This window comes from Macaca thibetana, chromosome 7, assembly GCF_024542745.1.
Source record: "Macaca thibetana thibetana isolate TM-01 chromosome 7, ASM2454274v1, whole genome shotgun sequence".
Lineage (NCBI taxonomy): Eukaryota > Metazoa > Chordata > Mammalia > Primates > Cercopithecidae > Macaca > Macaca thibetana.
The window spans coordinates 164,440,256-164,450,883 of record NC_065584.1 but is presented as its reverse complement, the minus strand read 5'-3'; positions in this window follow the sequence as shown (position 1 = coordinate 164,450,883).

The window sequence follows — 10,628 nt, the reverse complement described above, 5'->3', positions numbered from 1 at the left end:
CCACCCTCTCTGGCGTTTGGGAAGCTGACCCCCATGATGCCGCACATTGCCTGCCGACAAGATCTGCAAACACAGCCACTGCAGCACCCTGTCACCCCATCCCCGGGGGAAGAGCTCCGCCACCTGGCTTCAGAGCTCCTTGACCAGGAACAGCCACGCCCAGCGCGGCAGGGAAGCTGGCAGGAGGAGCCGGTGAGCAGCAGAGATCCGAAAATCATGAGACCAGACTGGGGATTGCCTGCAGCACATCAGGCCCCCATCGGGTCCAACTGACTGCCCAAGCCAACACCGCAGTCCAGGCCTCCCCTCCCCTGTGTCTCACGCAGACCCGTCTACTTGGAGGCCTGCTGCCTGGGCTGCCCACATCTCCCCGCAGTCCTGCTCACCCACGCCGGCTCCTGTGACAGCCCTTCTGCCCCAGTCCCTCGCCAGGTCCCAGAGTCTCCTCTAGCTGTCCCCTCCGTGGTGCTCCACAGCCTTCCGCCTGTGCCTTGGCTAAAGCGCTTATCACCCAGGAGTTTTCAACCAGGTAAGATTCACCTGGGATGGTTTTGAAACATATTGAGACCCGAACTCCCCTACCCTAGACCAGTTAAATCAGAATTCCTGGGAGGGGTCCAGGTCTTTAGGAGTTTTAAAAGCCACCCCAAATTTCTGAACCATGGGCCTCCAGATTTTGGGACCCAGAAGACCCATTTATTTAGTAAGTCGGAGGGATGAGGTTTGTGAAAGGCATTGAAGCCTAATGGTAGAGAGGAGTGACAGGGGCCCACAGACCTGGGCTCAGACTCCAGTCCTGCCCACTATGTGACGTTGGATAGGTTACTTACAGCTCCCACACGCTACCTCACTTTTTTCATCTGTAACAATGGGTTTAATTAACAAGCATATGTAAAGCACTTAATAATAAAGAGCCTCCCATGTGATAGCCATTCAACAAATAACAGCTGTCACTCATGGAACAGCTGTAGCGATGGGAATACTAGCAGTCTCAGTGGCTTTATGCCTCACAGCACCCTCCGCAGGTTATAAAAAAGGAGTATTTTTGAAAAATGACTCCATTCTGTACAAAGAGCAAGAGACGCCTGCCTAAAGCAGGATTCTGGCCTCTCAAGTTTTACATTTTCAACTTACTTAAAGACTTTTAGTTTCTCGTTATAGAAAGCTTCATCCTCAACCACACGTTCCCATGGACCTTCAGTAGACCGACGATTTACTGCCTCTGTCTAGGCTGCACACAACCTCAGAGGGGAATAACAAATTGGCTGTGGGGTTCATTATTCAGCTTTTTTTTAAAAATAGGAAGACAGTTCATAAACTGATTCCATGAAAAAGTTCTGAAAGCCAGAGGTTGAAATTGCTCACTCAGAATAAATGGGGGTGCTCTCGTCACCCGCCAATCCAAACCATGGCACACCCTCCTCACTATGTGGCTCTCACTTTGTGCATCTGCCTCATGTGTCCTTGAAGATTCTGTAGGTGTCTAGCCCCGCTAAAACTTGTTTCTGAGCACCCAGTATGTGCATGAGACTGGGCTAGGCACAGCCAGGAAAGGTAAAGGTGCTGCCCCAATAGAGCCCACAGTCCCTGGGAAGAAAACACTCTTTAGAGAGGGCTGGATGGGACCACAGTGAACTACAGCCTAACCCTTCATTTTATGGTCAAGAAAACTGGGGTCCAGAGAGTAACATGACTTTTCAAAGGCACATGTGGAGCTAGTGGCAGAACTGTCGCCAGCACCCAGGGTTCCTGACATCTAGACTGTTTTCATAAATGTCTGCAAAAATGCCAGTTCTGGCTGTCAAGTGCCAGAGGAGCATAAACATGGAGCTGGGAACCCGATTAAGGGGGAGATGAATCCCAGCCATGGGGAAAAGGTAAAGCTGGCTTCACAGGGAAGGTGCCATCGGCAACGGCCACAAAGACTAAAGAGGAGGAGAGTGTTTGATGGTCTGGAGGAAAGGGACAGATTAGGTACTCCAGGCAGAGGGCAAAAGGCATGAAGGTACAGGGCAGCAGGGAAGAGTCTGTGTGTCTGGTAGGGATGGAGAGAAGGAGGTGGAGCTGGACAAACAGTTAGAATTTAGATAGGGAGTGCTATGGTTTGATTGTGTCCCTTTAAGATTCAGGTGTTGCCAATGTGATAGTTTCAAGAAGTGGGAGCTTTAAGACCCCCTCCCAGGAATTCTGATTTAATTGGTCTAAGGTGGGGGAGGCCAGGTCTCAATATGTTTTAAAACCATCCCAGGGCCGGGCGCGGTGGCTCAAGCCTGTAATCCCAGCACTTTGGGAGGCCGAGGCGGGTGGATCACGAGGTCAGGAGATCGAGACTATCCTGGCTAACATGGTGAAACCCCGTCTCTACTAAAAAATACAAAAAACTAGCCGGGCATGGTGGCGGGCGCCTGTAGTCTCAGCTACTTGGGAGGCTGAGGCGGGAGAATGGCGTGAACCCGGGAGGCGGAGCTTGCAGTGAGCCGAGATCACGCCACTGCACTCCAGCCTGGGAGACACAGCGAGACTCCGTCTCAAAAAAAAAAAAAAAAACCATCCCAGGTGATTGTGATTAGGTCATAAGGACTCCTCCCTCGTGAATGGGATTCATGCCCTTATAAAATGAGGCTTTGTGCAGCACTCTGCTAACTTGCCCTTTTGCTATGTGAAGATGCAGCAAAAATGCCCTCACCAGATACATCAGAAACTGGCACCTAGATCTTGGACTTCCCAGCCTCCAGAACCATGAGAATTAAATTTATGTTCCTTATAAATTACCTAGTCTCATGTATTCTGTTATAGCAGCACAAACATACTAAGATAGGGCAGTACACTAAACTCTGGGCTGGGAGTCTGAACTCAATTCTGTAGTAAATAAGAGCTGGGAACTGACAAAGTGGGTGTTAGAGCAGAGCAAGCCTGCGGTTAAGATGAGCACTGCAACCTACAGAATACACTGATGGGGATCCGCATTGTCTTAGCCCCTTTCAAAACCTCCTACCCATACACAGCGAGGGGAAGAACTCCAAGCTCCTCTAATTCCTAACCCATGGGTATTTCCACTAGAAATAGAAAGCTACAATAGTCTGTAGCTTTGGGAAAGGCCAGAACCAGATGCCTGATTTTTCTTCCCATTACCCTATGGCGCCTTGTTCATTTCTCATGCCACATTCCGGACATGATAAATGTTATTGCTGTCCAGTCTACCGAGCTAAAATGAATACCCACCCTTTCACAATCTTACGCATATTCAACTGCTCACACTCTTGGCATCTAATGTTAATCAAAGCAGAGCAAAAAGAGAGAGAGATGATTTAGGGATATAGTTTGTAGTATTGCTGCTTGAATCTTTGGACAAAAGACAAGCTCTCTGAATTTCATTTCCGCCAACTCCCTTAGAAATTTAATCTTCCCTTCTGCTACCAACAACCCCCAAATGAATGACATATACCTTGAACTGGATTAGCAAAACCCAGTTATAAAGTATTCTTATTAAACCTTTCCAGTACACCAAAATACATTGATCTTTCAAAAACTGAAAAAAATGGCAGAGATATAATAGCCACAATGTTCTCATTTCACGCTCACGAAAAGCCCACTGCAAGAGAATTCATCTGCAGTATTCATGTAATTCCTGCCTTGGTGGTGTTGGCCTGCTTGTTTTGAATTTTGTCTTGTTTTTATTTTAGGATGGTGGTTGCTACTGTGATTTGGTGAAGCTATCAAAAGAAGGTATCAATTTAGGAATCTAAAATTTGTGTTTAAGAATTTCTACATTGTTTGTGTCGCCTCTAATAAAATTTCAAACTTAAGGGGGAACACTTTCTCTCCCAGAGATAGCCGTCTTCCACAAAAAATTTGCTAAAGAGGGCAGCAAGGAGTTGGGAAGGGGTTATACTTCTGTTTCTCAAGACGTATACCTGCAGAGCTCAACCCTAGTGCAAAGCCCTTGATTAAGAAGTCAAGTGATTATGAAGCAATTTCCAGATCTGGCAAGAAAGTAAGCTTAGAGAATATGAAAAACTCCCATTATGAACACCTCGAAATGCTGGATAAAATGCAATTTTTTTTCTTAACGTGCATAACTAAACTTGCGAGAGCAAGCTAAATGCCCAGATTCCAGAAATAGAGAAGAGATTGAAAATCACAGAGGTAGACAGGAGAGCTGGCACTGTGGCTGCCGTAAGAGTAAAGGGGATGTCCTTCTAAGGTAGAGTAGGATAGGCCTTCCATGAGATGGAGAGTAGAAACACAGATGTCTGCATAAAGCTGGGACCCTTGAAGGACTATTCTCTAGCTTTATGTCAAAGGATGAAAAAAAATCTGGTGCACAGTAAACAAGGACACTTGTCAGCCTCTGCCTGGGGTCTGGATTAAATAAAGAAAAAAATTAACCCTTTGAAATGGAAAACAAGGCCAATGTCTTAAATATTTGGGGGCCCAAATGTATATTATCACAGTGTGCAAGAACTCTTGAGCTAAGAAATTAATGTAAAAAATCAGTTCCATGCTGATAATGTCCACGGGTGCAAGCAGAAACAAGAGTGAAAGTACTCAAGACAATCAAAGGTACATAGGGGCACCACAGAAAAAGGAATCCACACTAAGGTTGAATTATATTTTTAAAAATTACAACACACAAGAGAAAATACTACTCAATGAGTAAGAATCAGCAGACACAAAATCACCAGCAGGATTAGAACTTCAAGAACTTAAAGAAGATAGAAATACACTTAAAATAAGTAAAGGCTTAAAATTAATAGAAAATCCAAATAAAAGAAGACACTATGAAAAAAGAACATACAGATCTGGAAAAAAACTAAGTCGTACTTCTAGAAAAAGAATCATTAAAGTACAAAACATAATGGCATTAAATAGCCATTAAATAGCATATTAGATCTAAATGAAGAGAAAGTCTATGAACTGGAAGATAGGTCTAAGGGAATTTAGCTGAATGCAGCACAAAGAGACACAAAGATAAAAGACATGAAACCAGCCGGGCCTGGTGGCTCACACCTGTAATCCCAGAGCTTTGGGAGGCAGAGGTAGGTGGATCCTTTGAGGTCAGTAGTTCGAGACCAGCCTGGCCAACATGGTGAAACCCTGTCTCTACTAAAAATACAAAAAGTTAGCTGGGCATGGTGGCATGCACCTGTAATCCCAGCTACTCAGGAGGCTGAAGCATGAGAATCTCTTGAACCCAGGAGACAGAGGTTGTAGTGAGCTGAGATTGCATCACCACACTCTAGCCTGAGTGACAGAGTAAGACTGTCTCAAAAACCAAAACAGCAACAATGACAACAACAACAAAAACCATTAAATCAAGCTTAAGAGAAATGAGCATAGAAGGATAAGTTTCAGCAAATATCCATTTGGAATTCTAGGAGAGAGAAAAGAGAATGGCAGAAAGATGATAAAAGTGATAATATATAAGAATGTTCCAGAATTAGAAGCATGAATCTTCTAACTCAAGGAGTGATATAAATACTAAATATGACATATAAGTAATGAATTCACCCTTAGATACCTAAACACATCATATTGAAACTAAAGAATACCAGAAATGAAAAGAAACACTTGCCTAAAGAATTGAATTACCTAAAAAAGAATAAACTTAAAAGCAGATTTTTAAGAATACAATTGTAGACTAAAAAATAGAAATAAAATCATTAAAATACCAAAGAAAAATAATATACAGATCATAATTTTATCACCATGTAAACTATTATTCAGAAGTAAAGAAATAGTTTCAGAGTTTATAACTCATATTCCTTATTGTAAAAACTATAAAGAAGCTCCTTCAGAGGGAAAGAAAGTGAATCCAGAGGAAATAAGATGATAAACATATAGTTAATTCTAATCATGTATCAACTCTATGAAACTATGTTAATAATTTAATGGGAGAGGGAGTGATCAGAATTAAAACTTTTAAAGTATTATATTATCCGGAAGAGGAAAGAGATATTAAATAAATTTAAATGTTAAGTCAAATATGCATGTTAGAAAAAAAATTATGAGGCCGGGCGCGGTGGCTCAAGCCTGTAATCCCAGCACTTTGGGAGGCCGAGACGGGCGGATCACGAGGTCAGGAGATCGAGACCATCCTGGCTAACACGGTGAAACCCTGTCTCTACTAAAAAATACAAAAAACTAGCCGGGCGCGGTGGCGGGCGCCTGTAGTCCCAGCTACTTGGGAGGCTGAGGCAGGAGAATGGCGTGAACCCGGGAGGCGGAGCTTGCAGTGAGCTGAGATCCGGCCACTGCACTCCAGCCTGGGCGGCAGAGCGAGACTCCGTCTCAAAAAAAAAAAAAAAAAAAAAAAAAAAATTATGAGTAATTATTAAAAGAGCAGGAAGGATTTGTACAAATTAATGCAGGACTTTTAAACCAGTGTAGAAAAAACAAGGGAACAAATAAAACCCAGTCAATTAAGATAAGGTAGGAAATAAGATAAATAAAGAAGCAAAGTATAACTAATTAATATCACAAATAAAATGACAGAAATATTTCAAAATACATCATATTATAATAAATGTAAATAGCTTAAACTTACCAGTTAAAAGACTATGACTCTCAAGCTGGATTTTTAAAAATTAAAGTAAAATGCAGTCAAAGACTACCTATAGGAGATATACCTAAAAATACTGTCACAGGCCAGGTGCAGTGGCTCACACCTGTAATCCCAGCACTTTGGGAGGCCGAGGTGGGTGGATCACCTGAGGTTGGGATTTCGAGACCAGCCTGACCAACATGGAGAAACCCCGTCTCTAGCAAAAAATACAAAATTAGCTAGGGATGGTGGCGCATGCCTGTAATCCCAGCTACTTAGGAGGCTGAGGCAGGAGAACTGCTTGAACCTGGGAGGCAGAGGTTGCAGTGAGCCGAGATCATGCCATTGCACTCCAGCCTGGGCAACAAGAGCAAAACTCTGTCTTAAAAAAAAAAAAAAAAAAAAATTACTGTCACAGAAAGATTGAAAGTATAACGATGAAATAAGATTTATCAATCAAAACTAAATCAGAATATTGTTAGTGTTTGTTACAGGCAGAATGGCATCACAGTTAAAGATTCTAAACTCTGGAGCCAAATTGCCCAAATTTAAATACAAGTTCTTCTATTTATAAGCTATGTGATTTATTAGTTATTAGTTGGAGCACTTTTTACCCTGGGGCACATTATAGGTCTCTCTGTACTTTAGTTTCCTTATCTGCAAAATGGGGATGATAATAGTATCTGCTTTACATGATTTGTTTTATGTAATAGTCCCTTACATACAATAAGCACTCTGTAAGTGTAAGCTATAACATTATTATTATTATATTAACATAAATAAGAAAGATATTAAGGTTAAAAAACGTTATAAGGGAAACAAATAATTATTATAAAAATGATAAATAAAGACAACTCACCAGGAAAATAATCCTGAACATATGGACACCCAATAAACATATCCTTAAAAATACATGAAGCAAAAATTAACAAAATTTCTAGGAAACATATGAAACTCACAATAATGTACAGAGATTTTAACATATCTCTCAAGAAACTGAGTGATCAAAGAAAATAATACGTTTGATAGAAAAATACTAAAACAACACAATTAACAAACTTGATCTATACAGATAGAGAACCTGGACCCAAGAATACACATTCTTTTCAAGTAATGCTGGCCACGTATTATGATGCAAATTTTTAAAAAATGAATTTATATCCTGCAGTGAATTTTTTTTACTATAAAGTAATAAAATAAACCAATGTATACCCAAAGATATCACCTAAAACACATGGAAATTTAAACATACAGGTCTCAATAATCCATAGGTCAAAAAATTAATCATAGTAAAAATTAGAATATGGTTGTAATGAAATGTAATGAAAATATGACATATCAAAACTGTAAACTATAGCTAAAGCTATCATTAGAGGAAAGTTTACAGTCAAAAATACAAATATTGGAATAAAAGGTTTAAAATCAATGAGCTAAGCATCCTGCTCTAGAAGCAGGAAAAAAAATCAGTATAGTAAATACAAAGGAAAACAGAAGAAGCAACTAATGTTATGAGAAAAATTAGTGAAGTAGAAAACAAATAAACGTTACCATCAACAAAACCTAAATGATTTCTTTGAAATTATTGGAAATAAATAAAATTATAATCTCTTTACAAATTGGAAATAAATAAATAAAATTGGAAATCTCTGGCAAGAATGATAAAGAAATAAAGAAAAGAGACATGAATAAATAATGGAACAACATTATCATAGGTAACATTTATGGAGAACTTTACTATGTGCCAGAAAGTTTCTAAACACTTTATAATGATGAACTTATTTAATCCTCAAAATCACCTTACAAAATCGGAACTAATATGATCCTAATTTTATGGCTGAATTTTCTCCAGCATAGAGCAGGTCAGTAGCTTGTCAAAGGCCACACAGCCTAAGACATGTGTGAACCAGGGCCTGAACTATACACCCTAAGTCTAGAGCTCACGTTACACATCACATTATACAGTACTTCACAAAATTAGGGGTGAAAACAGGGATAAAGCCACAAATTCAATAGACAATTTTTTGGAAGTTTTATTTAATATAACACCAAGGATTGCTGAATATGCAGGCAAACAGTTTTCATATGCTACTGGTGGGGATGAATAATGGGAGAACCACTTTAGAGGGCAATTTGGCAATATAGATGAAGCTCAAGATAATCAAAAACTATTGCCCCCAGATCCACCTTGAGGTATTTACCCTAGATAAACATGCACATAGGTTCACAAGGAGGCAAAACTGTTATCAAACACTTTTGAATAGTAAAATAATGTGGGGGAATAAATTAGTTTATCCACATAGTTTATATTATACAACAGCTAATATTAATGAATTTACTTACAATAAATTTGAAGATAAACCTCAAAAACTTAAGAAAGCATGGAAAAAGTTGCGAATGGATCTATCATATCATTGATGTAATTGGAAAAAAAACCCTCAAATAGATTGTTTAGGGATGTATACATAAAAAGGAGAATGCAAAAATCTATATGGAAATGAAATATACCAGGTTTGGGATAGTGGTTTCTGGGAGGGGCAGGAAAGATGTGGTGTAGGGCCTATATTTAAGGCCCAATATGATGTGCTGCCCTGTCACCTGGTGAAACCAGGAGGACCTTGAATGGCCAAACTGCAAGTTTCTCTACTCCTGCAGATAAGGTACCCTAGCCAAACCACTCTTCTTATCAAGGGACCAGGCACAGATTCTACCTACCCCAAGTGGCAGCTTCTGCTTCCCTGCTAGCCCTCAGAAATATTCAAACAAATCAATCACATCCTCTTGTGGGAATCAGGGGTCACCTCACCATTTTGATAAAGCAAAGGCTGCCTCCCACAGCTCCTGCTTGTTCCCTCTGTTCCTAAGTGCAGCCCCCTGTGTGGCCCTGTGTGGCCTGTGGTGTCCTCCCCCTGCCCTCCTGTGAGTACAGGCAATTAATAAATCACTGTTCATCTCATCTGCTCAGTGTTAGTGTCAAGTGTTCGGTAGAAATCTCCTTAGAGTAGAAACCTTAGAGTAGAAATCCTCTCTCACCAATGCGGGAAGTAGCAGGTGATTAAAACAAAAGTAGCAGGTGATTAAAACAAAAGCTGCGGGGAGTGGCAGCTGGGACTTGGACTATATCATATTCTTTTCTTTAAAGACAAAAAACAAACACTGAAGCAAAAATAACAAAACATTAACATTCATTTAATTTCATTGGTATATGGAATGTCTACTGCGTTATTTTATGTACTTTTCTTAATTTTTTAAAACAAGTACTAATTTTAAAATAAGGTAAAAACACCAGATAAACAAGTTCCAACTTATCTGCTTTTACCAAGACCTGCCAAAAAGAGAGCTAAAAGAAAATTTATATAAGTAAGGCTCTAAATGGGCAGTAACCACAAAGAAAATTCACAAGGCAGTTTTTTGCAATTGTTTATGTTTTGTTGGAATTTTTTTTTTTCATTTTTATGGGACAAGGCCATGCATGTTAAAGGTAACACTACGTAATTATTTGCTTTAAGTTAATTATCTAAGAATTCTGGTCAAAATAAAAATCTATTTGGATAGCCAAATATGAAAACTTACTACAAAGCTCCTATTATCATAGTTTGACAGATAAATCAATGGAACGGAATAGAAAGACAAGAAGCAGACCCAAATATAGATAAACAGTCAATATATTATAGAGGTGGCCTTTCAACTCCATGAGAAAATAATGGTTTATTCAATGAACATAAATGTGTTACTTTATTAGTTAAATACTACTGGAATGATTGGTTAATCAACTGGTAAAAAGTTAGCCCCACTTCTTGCCATTTACAAAAGTAAATTACAGATTAAATATAAAGTAGAAAATCTGAGTCAAGATTTAGATAATTTGTGAAAGGGTTTTCCACACAAGATCCCAAAAGTTGAAATAATTAAGATGAAGAGTGATAGGGTTGGATGGATAAAAATTGCTTACCATGTCAGTAAACATAAAAAACATAAACAGTTAAAAAAAAAAAAAGTTAAAAAAACTTGAAAAAACAGAATGCAGAAAATTCTTGCATCTCATTGAAAGCTCTTAAAAATGAATAAGAAATAATGAACGACTCAA